This window comes from Epinephelus lanceolatus, chromosome 13, assembly GCF_041903045.1.
Source record: "Epinephelus lanceolatus isolate andai-2023 chromosome 13, ASM4190304v1, whole genome shotgun sequence".
Lineage (NCBI taxonomy): Eukaryota > Metazoa > Chordata > Actinopteri > Perciformes > Serranidae > Epinephelus > Epinephelus lanceolatus.
In genome coordinates this window covers 24,907,749-24,920,424 of record NC_135746.1, presented here as the reverse complement: position 1 = coordinate 24,920,424, position 12,676 = coordinate 24,907,749, and positions in this window count along the sequence as shown.

Genomic DNA, 12,676 nt, shown 5'->3' with positions numbered 1-12,676 from the left:
GGGCAATGTGGGCAACCGCCCAGGGCGCAATCTATGTGAGGGCACACGAGCGCCCTCCAAAAAAAACCCAAAACAAACAAACAACAACAACAAAAAAAACCTCTCCAGTTTTCTAGACTACCGCTCATTTCCACATCAAGTTAGTGGAGTGGGCGCTGGGGCGCCCCTATTATCATGGCGGTTGTGACAGGAATACGGCGGAGGATCATAGTGCGCAAGATAACGGCTTACCGCGACAGAGAAGTCCAACTCCAGGTCCAGTAATTTCCTCTTTCGTTGGTGTCATGACTGCCTAATAGTACCTGGACAACCGAGCCGTGGCGGCACACAGGTATGTAGCGTGTCAGAGGAGAAAGGAGCTCTTCACATTTCTCTCTTGTGGCAGCCAGGTAACGGTCCACAAACCTCACCGCACTTTAGGGACTGTTCTTTACTTATGAAGGGACTGTCAGGGGAGGAGGATGGCTGGTAGATTTTTATCTTATTTATTTATTTTATTTTGATCCCTCCTATGTTAATCATTTATTGATGCAGTTAGGGACCGTTCTCCATGGCCAGGCTGTCGACTGGGTGGGAATAAGTCAAAGTGTGGCGGAGAAGAGGGACCGGGAAAAGAGGCTCCGTTCTCCCCATAGTTAGGGACCGTTCGCCACGGTACCGCTGCTGGGCAGGGTGGAAATAACCGTGCGTTCACACCAAACGCGATGGACGCGATGTCATCGCCCGTAAGGCGAGTATCACGTCGCTTGATCACAAATGTCACCTTTCTGATCATCGCTTCAATCGCGATGACGTAACCCTCCTCCTGCAATTTTCTTCACCTCCCGCTATTTTCTCGTCAACCATGGCTGAGTTAACTACCGTAGCTGCTCTTTATCTGTTGTGGACATCTGATTTGGATCGGAGACCCAAACACCGCCGTGTCTGGGTTCACAATATCCTCCAGAAACGCACACAGCTGGGTGAATATCATCACCTCCTGCAAGAGCTGCGTCTGGATGACGGTCGTTTCCAGCGGTACTTCAGGCTGACGCTGGCCCAGTTTGAGGACCTGTTGGCCCGTATCGGTGCGAGGATCTCCCGCCTGGACACCAACTACAGGCACTCCATCCCAGCTGCGGAGCGCCTGTCCATCTGTCTCCGGTTAGTTGCTTATAATTTCTTTATGAATGATTGGATATCAACACTGATTGGATGTCGCGGCACAGCGTCACGCGATGTCGCTTGAAAAGTTCAAATTTTTCAACTTCAAGGGACACACGCGATGAGGAGATGGACGCGTCATCGCTTCATCGCGTCGCTCTTATCACCTGAAACGCGTCGCCCGAAGCGACATCGCGTGTCATCGCGTCATTTACATTGATTTTGAATGGAAACTTGTGGCGTTCATCACATCCATCGCGTTTGGTGTGAACGCACAGTCAGTCCTGCAGAGTTTCAGAGGACCTGGAGAATGTTTTAGGATAGGAATAACATTATATAAGATAATCATATTGTAAAGATAATATATATAAGATAATAACATTAAAGACAAAATTAAATTGCAATACTTTTTCAAAACTTGATGATTTTACCTGTCTGTACGTTTTGTATACAAATTCATTAAATAATTTTGCTTGTAAATGTCTATTTGCATCAAGTTTATTACGGAAAACACATTATTTGATCAATTTACATTGTGCCCCTAAAGTTCTTTGTGCGCTCCTTACTTTTTCAACTTAGGAGCACATGTGCTCCTTGGGAAAAAAGTTAGCGTCAAGCCCTGCCATAGGACATGAAGCCAGTCTATTATTGGTGGACCTATGAGAATAGTATTGATGACATAGATAAATAATGAATAGAAAACTGACAGAGAAAAAGGTTTAAAATTCAGTCCTCTCAAAGTGTGTTTTGAATAAAAGCTAGATAACTTAAGAAAAACCTGTTTCCTTTTTATGCCATAAAAATATCAACAAATAATAATAATAAATCAAAATAATGGTTATTTTTATTTTCAAAATTATTATTATTATTATTACTATTGTGTAAAAAAAAATATGTGTGTGTGTGTGTAATACATACATATACCTGTATATTTGTTTGATTTTATAATGTCTGCAATTGCTGCTTGTTCTTTTAACTTCTTGTTTTACAGTGTCCTTCAGTGCTTTGAAAGGTGCCTATAGACGAATTCGGCGAGCGACTTGTGTATGCCGCCATCTTGCGGCAGCGCCATTGCTGCGGTGACGTGTCAGTCATCAATTCATTATGCTGTCATTGTGAACTGACTCTCTACAATGACAGCATCATGAATAACTGGATTGATGATGTTAGACAGTGGCCTCCGGTAACTGATGAAGGTATTTTAAATGAATACTGATATTAACTTAGAAATTAATCATTTGTTTGAGCGATAAGCAGGAAAGATTAGAGCAATAGGGAGATAACAGACTGTATCATTAAACACTGTGTAATATAACATCAGCATACGTTACGTGTGCTGACGTTAGCAAGCTAGCAGCGTGACATTTAATCATTATGGACAGGCTACGTGATTAAAAACAACAAGACGTGTTTGTGTTTTGTTTTAGGTAGCTATTCAAGAATATTTTATTGATCGCCTGGCCTCCGATGACCAGAAAAACGGCAGTTACAGGTCTCTGACTGAGGGTCAAAATTACCTGAGCTACGGATGGGTCGGTCAAATTTTACACCGCCTTTTAGACGACCATCACATCATATTGAAGGCGATCGCCTTCAATATGATGTGATGGTCACGTAGCCTGTCCATAATGATTAAATGTCACGCTGCTAGCTTGCTAACGTCAGCACACGTAACGTATGCTAACGTAATATTACACAGTGTATAATGATACAGTCTATTATCTCCCTATTACTCTAATCTCTCCTGCTTATCGCTCAAACAAATGATTCATTTCTAAATTAATATCGGTACTCATTTAAAATACCTTCATCAGTTACCGGAAGCCACTGTCTAACATCATCAATGCAGCTATTCATGATGCTGTCATTGTAGAGAGTCAGTTCACAATGACAGCATAATGAATTGATGACTGACACGTCACCGCAGCAATGGCGCCGCCGCAAGATGGCGGCATACACAAATCGCTCGCCGAATTCATCTATAGATAAAATGTATCATTATTATTATTATTACTTTAACTATTATTTATTGTTATTTACACATTTGTATATTCATTTATTTATTAATATATCAATTTAGAAAAAAGAAAACATAACTATATACCATATTAAAATCAAATATCCGAAATGTTGCATTAAATTATCTTATGTTAACTTAATAGAGCAAGTGTTACTTACTCCATGCCTGATCCATCCTGTAAATTGACAGCTGCACCAAATCAGATCCAGAAGACGAGGTGAGGATGTGATGAGTTCCTAATTTTTGAGAACATAAGGAAACATTAATAATCCAATAGGGCAATTCCAGCGTTATGGATGTTACATTCAGAGAGAAAATTGGAAACTAAGCTTAACACTGACAAGGCATTGATTTGAATTAGAAAATTGAATATACATATTTTAGTTACACTTACTGGGATAAAGATAAGCCTGCAATATGAAATGTTTTGACCCTTTGGCTTTTGAGAGAAGTGACAAAATACCCAGCGTTATGGATGTTACGGAAATGGACAAGCTTTTCGGACTCACTGAACACATGATGAAAACTCTGTGAACTGTTCTTTCAAAGACTAACATGTTTAATATCATTTTGTAGGGAAGGGTTTGAGGTACCCAAAAACACACATTTAGGAAAACTTTTTTTTTCCTGTTAAGGAAAGAATCACAAAAAAGTGCCGTTATGGATGTTACATTTTTGTGTTATGGATGTTACACGTCTGAAATAGACAAAAAAAACAATCAAAAATAGGGCTTTACCCACATGTGTTTGACTTCAGTGGCCCATTTAAAGGGTCAAACCAGTCTGGATCTCTGTTGTAGTCTGAGAAATCATTTACTCTACTACTGATCGATTACATACCGGTAGACTACATAGTAGGCGTTACCTTTTTGGTTGCGACCGACTGGTCATAAATCACCTCAGAGTGACAGCTGTCAAGTGAATTTTAACGCGCGAGTCGAGATGACAGGCAGTACACCCATTGGTCTTTTCTTAGAAACACAGAACATGAATATTCTTAAGTGCATCAATGAATACAGCACATGCAGTTGGCAATTAAGGAAAATGCAGTTTTTTATATGATTTTTTTAAATGATTTTTATGATCAGACAGTGCGATTTTTTTTTTTTTACTACCTAATGTTCTTTGTCTTTTATACACGAAGTTAAACATAATGCTGATTATGGTGTGTGTGTAGAGAGAGAGAGAGAGAGAGAAATGTTGTTCTACTGATCAAATAGTTCTGAGCTGTTTTTTTCAGATCTTCATTTACTTTAATGAAGACAAACCAAAAAAAAACAAAAAAACGGACGCGAGTCACATTCAGCTCTAACAAAAGCACCGCGTCTGTTACGAATCAAGTTTACCAGAATCTCTACTGACTATAGGCCCGTTTCCACTGCAGGAACTTCGGGGTAATTTTACGGGGCCGGGGCCGTTGGTGCGTGTCTCCACCGCAGGAACCACCCCCGAAGGACAGAGTTCCGGAACTTTTACGGGGGCTAAACAAGTCCCTGCCTCGGGGTAGGTACTCAGAACGGCCCCGAAAGACTCCTGGCTGGGGCTTGGGGTTTACTGGGTGCTGATTGGATATACTCAAGGCTGAATGTGACGTCAACAGAAAGCAACAAAATAGCCGGCATTTTTAAAACTCAGCAGACGAGGGTTAGCTCGTTCATATAGCTTCCGCCGCCATGTAAAAAAACTCACTAAATGGCCCGTGAAAAAAATATTTGTTCCAGCGGATATCTTAGTTACAACATGATTGAGCTAGCAAAGCAGTTTTGTGTTGCTATGTGTGGTATTTATTCAGTTTTGGGAAATCACGATGTCTAGAAAGCATCAGCTGACAGGGACAGCTGACAGCAGCATCAAAGCTAACATCAGGACGTCATCTATTAAAAGCCTCCTGTTGTCGAATACGACATGAAACTACTCCATTTAGCTCAATCATGTTGTAACTAAGACATCCGCTGAAAAAAATATTTTCTTCACGGGCCATTTAGTGAGTTATTACAGACACCGCTATCGGCTAACGGCGTCCCTACGTTGCCCCGGTCAAAATGGTCGCGCAACGATTACGTTACATCCAGAGCCCGTAACTTTACAGGAACCTTCCTCGTACTCCGCTCTCTCAGTGGAGACACGGTGGTTGAGAGTGCCAAGCGAGAGGACGTTCCTGTAGTAGTTCCTGCCCCCCAAATAGTACCAGGAACTTCTTCAGTGGAAACGGGCCTTATAAGTAATTACAAACCGATGTAAGAGCGAGCTGAAGAAAACCTAACCGGTATTGAAGAGAGATGAGACGTGATCTGTCAAACGTGAGTGACTGACAGAGAGGTTGTCACTCTGTGTGTGTGTGTGTGTGCATGTGTGTGTCAGCGGAGTGGGGCACAGCTGCAGTGACCGTGTGTGTGTAGGGGAGGTGTGCTGTGTGTGACGGCCAATTTCCACCAGATGCGTGTTGGTTGCGTCTCCGCTCCGGCACGGCAGCAATTCAGCACAGAGCAGATCGTGCGGGGCAGGAAGTCGTGCACAGAAACACAATAAAACATCCGATTAATTTTCAAAATAAAATACACAGCAGTGTTTCCCACAGGACAGGAATCTATTTGTGGTGGTGTGGTCCGGGGGGGGTGGCGTATTAAAAATATTTTTCAATACTCATCTGTGTGAAGGAGTGAACATCCGACGTCAGAGTTAATTACTAACGAGCAGAACCTTATGGCCGGGCTCCACCAGCTGCAAACGTAAGCGTCACATCAGCGTAGCGTCGCGGCGTATTCATTGGCGCTCCACTGACTGCATACGGAAGCGACACGTAGAGAAGCCAGCAGGGTTGTTAACCGTTTGCTGAGCCGAGAGGCTGCATGTAGGCTGCATGAAATGTTAAAGCATTTTCCACCTAAGTTATTACATATATTTGAGTTATCTACAAGTTTACTGTACTGTTTGTCATCTACTTGCTTTCAAATGTCCGGCACGGACATTTACACAATGTCACGGATAAACATGGGTAAATGCATGAAAAAAAAAATCATCACATATCACCTCTGATAATGGTTTATTCATTTAAAAACACATTGTGCTCGTTTAGCACACTATTTCATGTAGTTTTTATCTGCTGGAGGGTCGCGTAGGGGAGCATAGCGCAACAAAAATAGAAGAGCCGCATAAAATAGAGAGTTGTCACGCGACAGGCGGTGGTTGTTGCGCCGCTCCCGTTGCCGGTGCAGCCACTGTAATTGATGAACGGGGGCAAGCTGCTACAGGACTCGCGCTGCAGTTAACACTACTAACAGCGTGAGTTAATGTCTCTGCACATGTTGAGCTTCCAGCTATGTTAATACAGACACAGGCTAATATAACATGATGAGTTAGAGTTGTTCGGACCACTTTTGGACTTGTTTGCCCACATATTTGTACCGAGAGGTCTTTGGATCCGTTCTGCTACTACGTCTGCTTCTTGTTCTTCTTCTGGCGGACCAGGTGCGTTAAGTGCGTCTTTACGATGCATACCGCCACCTATTGCACCGGAATTGTAACGACAAGCTACATTCACAGACAGTGAGTCCCATTATAATGTGTTTATGAGCGAGGTCGAACAGGTAGCGCCAAAAGCATAAAAATCTATATGTGGCGGAGATAATTTATTCGTGGCGCACCGCCACAGATAAATGAATGTATGGGAAACACTGCACAGTGTTCACGGCGGATCATATTTCCCCGCACTTCACCTTGAAAACTACATAATGGGCAGAGGCAGGCCTGAAGTCAACAGGTCAGAGGTTTTCAGACGTCATTTCACCCCGTGAACACCATGGACGAGGAGATATTAATCATGGCAGTGCACCGAGATGTCTTCCAGCGGAGCTGCACCGCACCTCACAGCAAACGCAGCTGGTGGGTATTGATGGACGGCGGAGCACGCAGCGGATAACCAGCGCTGCCGTTCCGCAACGGACACGCATCCAGTGGAAATCCGGCGTCACTGGCTTATCACAGAATGTGGACACGGTCAGCTATAGGATTTTCATTCATCATGAGCACAGATAATGACTCGTATTACATAATACTCATACTCGTCAAAAGTGCTTTATCCACACCGGATACTCGCGGGCTCAACCCTAGTAGCCAGCGAACAAGAAGAGCAGTATTATCGTGAGAGGCTACCAGCGTATTCATGTGATACAGTAACATTTTTCACATGTCGGCAGCCCATCCCTGCAAATAGCTCATTCAGGATGATAGTAAACACTACACAGCGAGCCACAAGAGCAGTAGGTTTAACAGTGGGGTGTAACCATTAATGTGATACAGTGTAATCAACATTCACACATGGACTGGGGTTCATATGATCGACTCTACAATATGTGACGTCCGTCACAGTAACGTCCGTAGCGCTCGGAAATAATACAAAAAATAAGACCAGGATGACAATTGTTGCTAATATGTCATCTTTCTAAAAGTTAGCTTTGCTTAGAAAGTTTGGCTGACATTGCTTTCCAAATGCATGTTTTATGACAACTTTTCCTAAAAAGCGTTATGGACGTTCCATGAGTTGTCCCATAAACGGACATCATAACAGCACATTCCACCGGCCAATGGAAAGACACAAAGTACATAACTGATTTACATATTGATACAACAGCCCTTCCTGATAAAAAGTGAGGTTAGAAGACATCTGTAGGTGATTTTTTTTGCCATTCTGGCTATTCAGAAAGTCATACAATTTTGTTCACTGAAAAATACATTTTTACATTATTGTGTCTCCTCATTGTAGTGAGGAAAAACATGTATTTGCATAAATATTGTGATCAAATGTATTTTGTACTTCAAAATATAGACCTTGATGATACATTTTAAATGGGTTTTGTTATAAATATGGCTACTTTATTTTTTCATGGTGAGGTTGACATTTTATGGAATTGCCCAATAGCTGAAACCTGGTGCTTGCTGTTTGTTCTTTAAGTTATTCAGAGGACAAAAAGAGTAGGTTAAAAAGCCTAAAAAATAATTCAGTTGTTAATCCATTGTTAATATAAGTAAATGAAAATTGAAATCAAACTTTACAATAATTACAATAAACATAACTAAATGTTTTTGTACCTCAGCAATCAATCAGGGCTCAACTTTAACATTTAAAACTAGTTTCCCAGGCTGGCAACCCGGCATCAGCTTTTGATTGTCAAAACTACTAATATGATTGCCTTATTAGTCACCTTTCGGCTATTTTGAGTAATTAAGATAAAAATGTACACTTTGTATGCAAATGCAGCTCATTTTAAGAGACTATATTGATGCAGAATTAACAAGAGGACTTTGGACATATCACACCTTTTATCTTGTGTTTCTAGAGTTATGTGTTTTTGCAGACACGTAAGAAATTGTCTGCTTGCCTGCTTATGATGTAACAGAACCCAGAGCACACAGTTAAAATGGAGCAGCCCTACAGAAAGGTGCCACTGAACGTGGGGAAAAAAAAACATCCTAAATTTCCAGGATGCATGACATAACAAGGTATTTTTCACAACTTTAAAACAGCTTCACAGTTTACACAACTACCCACAGAAACCACCTTCAACCATTACTATGTGAACACAGCACTGTCAGCTGCTGGATGTTGGAGTATTTCTGTTTGGAAACCTCACAAACTGCATGAAATACAGTAGAAACAGCAGCAGCCTGGATAATCATACAAAGGTGGAAAGTCACAGGTTGAACTCCTTCAACTGACCTGAAATCATGTGTGGAAAAAACAGTAGGCTAAATACACTGCTGACACACAGCAGCTGACAGAAAGAGGAGGTCATATCATACAGAGAAATATTTTAGTAAATATTTTTTTATTGTGACCACAACAAAGGGATGCTAAACATTAATGACAGTGCTGAGCTTTCATGTTTCATCAGATGTCAAAACCACCATCAAGCACATCAGTTTTAGTTAGCATGGTGGTTTAAAAACATGAACACAAAGGGCAACAAGGGCGGATATGCACTGCTGCCATTACAAACTGAGTACAGCAATTAGCTGACAATTAGCCTGATCGGCCACCATCAGTAATCAATACACACCTGTAAACCAACTATTAATCAAACCAATAAATAACAGCAGTCAATTTCAGAAAACCATGTCATAATTAAGCAGTTACTACCCAGTGTTTCTGTAGTGGTGTCAAAACATTAAAAATATACAAATAGCGGTTTGAATTAAACTAATGGTCCCTGCGCTCTCCGGGGGAAATATCACGCCAAATTCCCTTTAAGATGTATGACATATTAACAATTCCTTACGTGTCCGCAATAACACATGAATGTAGAAACACAAAATAAAATGTGTTATGCAGCCAAAGTCCCCTTGTTGATTCGGCATTAATATAGTCTAGTAAAATGAGCTCCATTTGCGTGCAAACTGTACATTTTGGATTTTGTCGGCTCAACTCGCTAAACCAGCCTCCATTGGTTTGGTGCGCTATTTTAGTGGGAGAAGACCGTGGGGATGAGGCGAGTCTTTGTAAAATAAAGATTTATCACCAGTGCTGGCTGGTGGATCATATACACGCCGAATTAAACACGACATTATAACACTGTTAATACACAGCCTGTTATGTGTGTGTAAAGGGTTGTTTTTTTTTTTATCCGGCCGTTAATTAGTAATTACTCACTTTGCTGCTTTCCGTTTGGTGCTGGGAGAGAGCGAAAAACTTCTGATAATATTTAACATGTTTGATTTTATCCAGACGTCAAGATGAGAGTGACTTATAAAAAGTTGGACTGAGTTTCATGACCACAATAACATTATTCAGCGAGTCAGGTGGCGGAGCATAACGTTACAACTCTATAGCGAGCGGCTGCTTAATGTTACTGTAAACACATAACATTATTGTTGTGAACAAAAACAAATAAATAATCTAAAGACTCACAGAGGTTTTGTGTTTCAGCCTTTATTTACACTGCCTTGTCTGGACAGGGCTGTATGAAGATCAGTGTAATAGTATGTAAACTAGGTTGATTTAATATAAGGTTAGCTAAAACACTCACTGCAACACTAACGTTAGCTTAGTACAAATTAGCAAGTTGGCTGCCGTGATTGCCCAGTGTCTATAGTCTTTATTAAATACACAATACTTCGATATTGAACACGTCGGGTATTTTATTAACATGTCTTTACATGATAGATTATCTAGATAACTGTACTCACCAAGAAGCTTCTTTACTAGCTCCGTCTGTCATCAGCTAAAAATATTTGAAAAAGCCCGCCATCCGCGGTAGCGAGGTCAGGGAGGGAAAAGGTACAATAGAGGAGGGGGGGCGCCATTTTACATACAGCGCTCTGTTCAGTAGCAGGTACAGCGAGTCCTCACAAGATGGCGCCCCTGTCCTAAGCATTTAACATAGCGTGACGTCAACTGAGCACGTCCCAAACTCAGATGCATGGCCACAGTTCCTGCACATTAAAGATGGAGCATTGAATATTCCAGCAAAAACTAGGAAGAAAACTAAAGAAAAATCTGTTTCCTTTTTATGCCATGAGAAATATTGATATTTGACTTAGAAAATTTAAATAATTTATTTTGAAATTATTATTATTATTATTATTATTATTATTATTATTTTCATTAATATGATAAAATAATTCATATTTTTGTAGTGAATGTTTCATGAAATAAGGTACAATTATCACAGTAGAAGTCTTAAATAAAAAATTTAAAAAACTAAAATGATTGCAGTGGCATGACACTATTCTGTTGTTGTAGTTGATTGCCCTCAATATTTGATGTTATTTCTGCTCTGAGATTACTTTGTTCACGCCACTGTGTGGCTATTTGAGTTTTTGTGACCTTCCTGTCATCTTGAACCAACATGGCCACTCTACTCTTACCTCTCATGCTTCTGCACTCCAGATCTGCGGCTTTTTCACAGTATTCATAGGCCACACCCTGCCATTGTCCACTCTGCCACTGAGAAGAAAAGTGTGTACACTTGTGTAAACTCACCACAAAACAGAATTAAATGAATAAAATCGCCTTTTTCTCTCCTCTCACAATTATGTACAGTTTCCATGGCCTGCAATAACAGGGGGGGTCTTTTCAAGAGCTTGATAACGAGGCAATAATCTGATATCCTTCCCTTTGTCCTGTAATAGTTTTAACCTTCTGTGTCTGAATTTTTGCATTATTTTCTTGCCTTATTTTGGATTTTAAATTTCCATTCATTCTTTCTTCATCATCTTTAAGCCTGAACTGATCTGCTGATCAGCTGATGTGTGACAAGGCAAGCAGCTAGAACTGAGACTGTTATTTTCATAGATGTATTGTTTTAATTAGAATCTAGTATTGTCGACAATGCCATCCAGAGGAATTTCATGCCCACAAGTTATTAGGTCTAACCACTTCAAGACTCAAAGGGACACAAATGTTTGAAAGCACTCTGACAGAGATGTTATTCCAAAAATACATTTTATTACATGTTTATCTCTTTTCTTTAAAATAGCAGATAAGGTCATACTGTCTTTTTAAAACATGGTCATCCACACCCACCCAAAATCATTTAAACCGAAGAAACCAGAAGAAAATCATCACAAAACAAAATATATAAATTTTGCAAATTAACAAACCAAAAAGCAACCCAATAAAACCACTTAAATCAACTTCAGTAAAAAGACAAATACAAACACACACTGCTCATATTCCCATTGTCTTAAAAAGACAGTTTCAAGTGCGGACAGAACCACGAAACAAAACTAATCATTCTCCCCAAAAACTAATTGAAGAAACAAGAAAAGTAAAAACATTTCAGAGACAGCAGAGCGAATAGACGCAGAAGCAAAAAACATGGACACAGAGCTGCTGATGGCCATTTTTGTACCCTAAGTGCAACAGCTGTGTTGGGAAGAATGATATTTTCATTATCAATGTTACCACTATTGTTTAAATTAATGTATAACTACAATTACAGCTTTGCAGTTTAACGCCTCCATTAACTAGTTGCACTTACAGTTTACATAAATGTCTATTACAACATGGATGTTTCACACACATCTACCCTTGGCAGCACAGAGGATACAATCAGCTCAGTTTCAAGATGGACACCCAAGATCAGTGTCACCAATTCAGTATCTGACCAAATGTCTCATCCTCTGTTTCTGAGATATCATGTTTAGCACTGGCCAGTGGTGTTTTTTCATAACATTATGATGTCACTGTAAAGTTGACCTTTAACCTTTGGGTATAAAATGTAATCACCTCATCATTTATCCTAGTAGACATCTATGTGAAATTTTGTCAGAGATAGGGTATGAATTCTTGAGTTATGGCCAAAAACACGGGTTGTGAGGTCACAATGACCTCGGAATTTGACCTTCAACCACGAAATTGTAATCCGTTGATTCTTGAGTTGAAGTAGACGTTTGTACCAAATTTTAGGAAACTCCCACAGGGCCCTCTAGAGATACTAGCCATTTCTCTCATACTCAAGTTCAGCAGTTCTGACTTGTGGACTTGGCAAGTCCACGCGAGAGTCCGGGAGGACG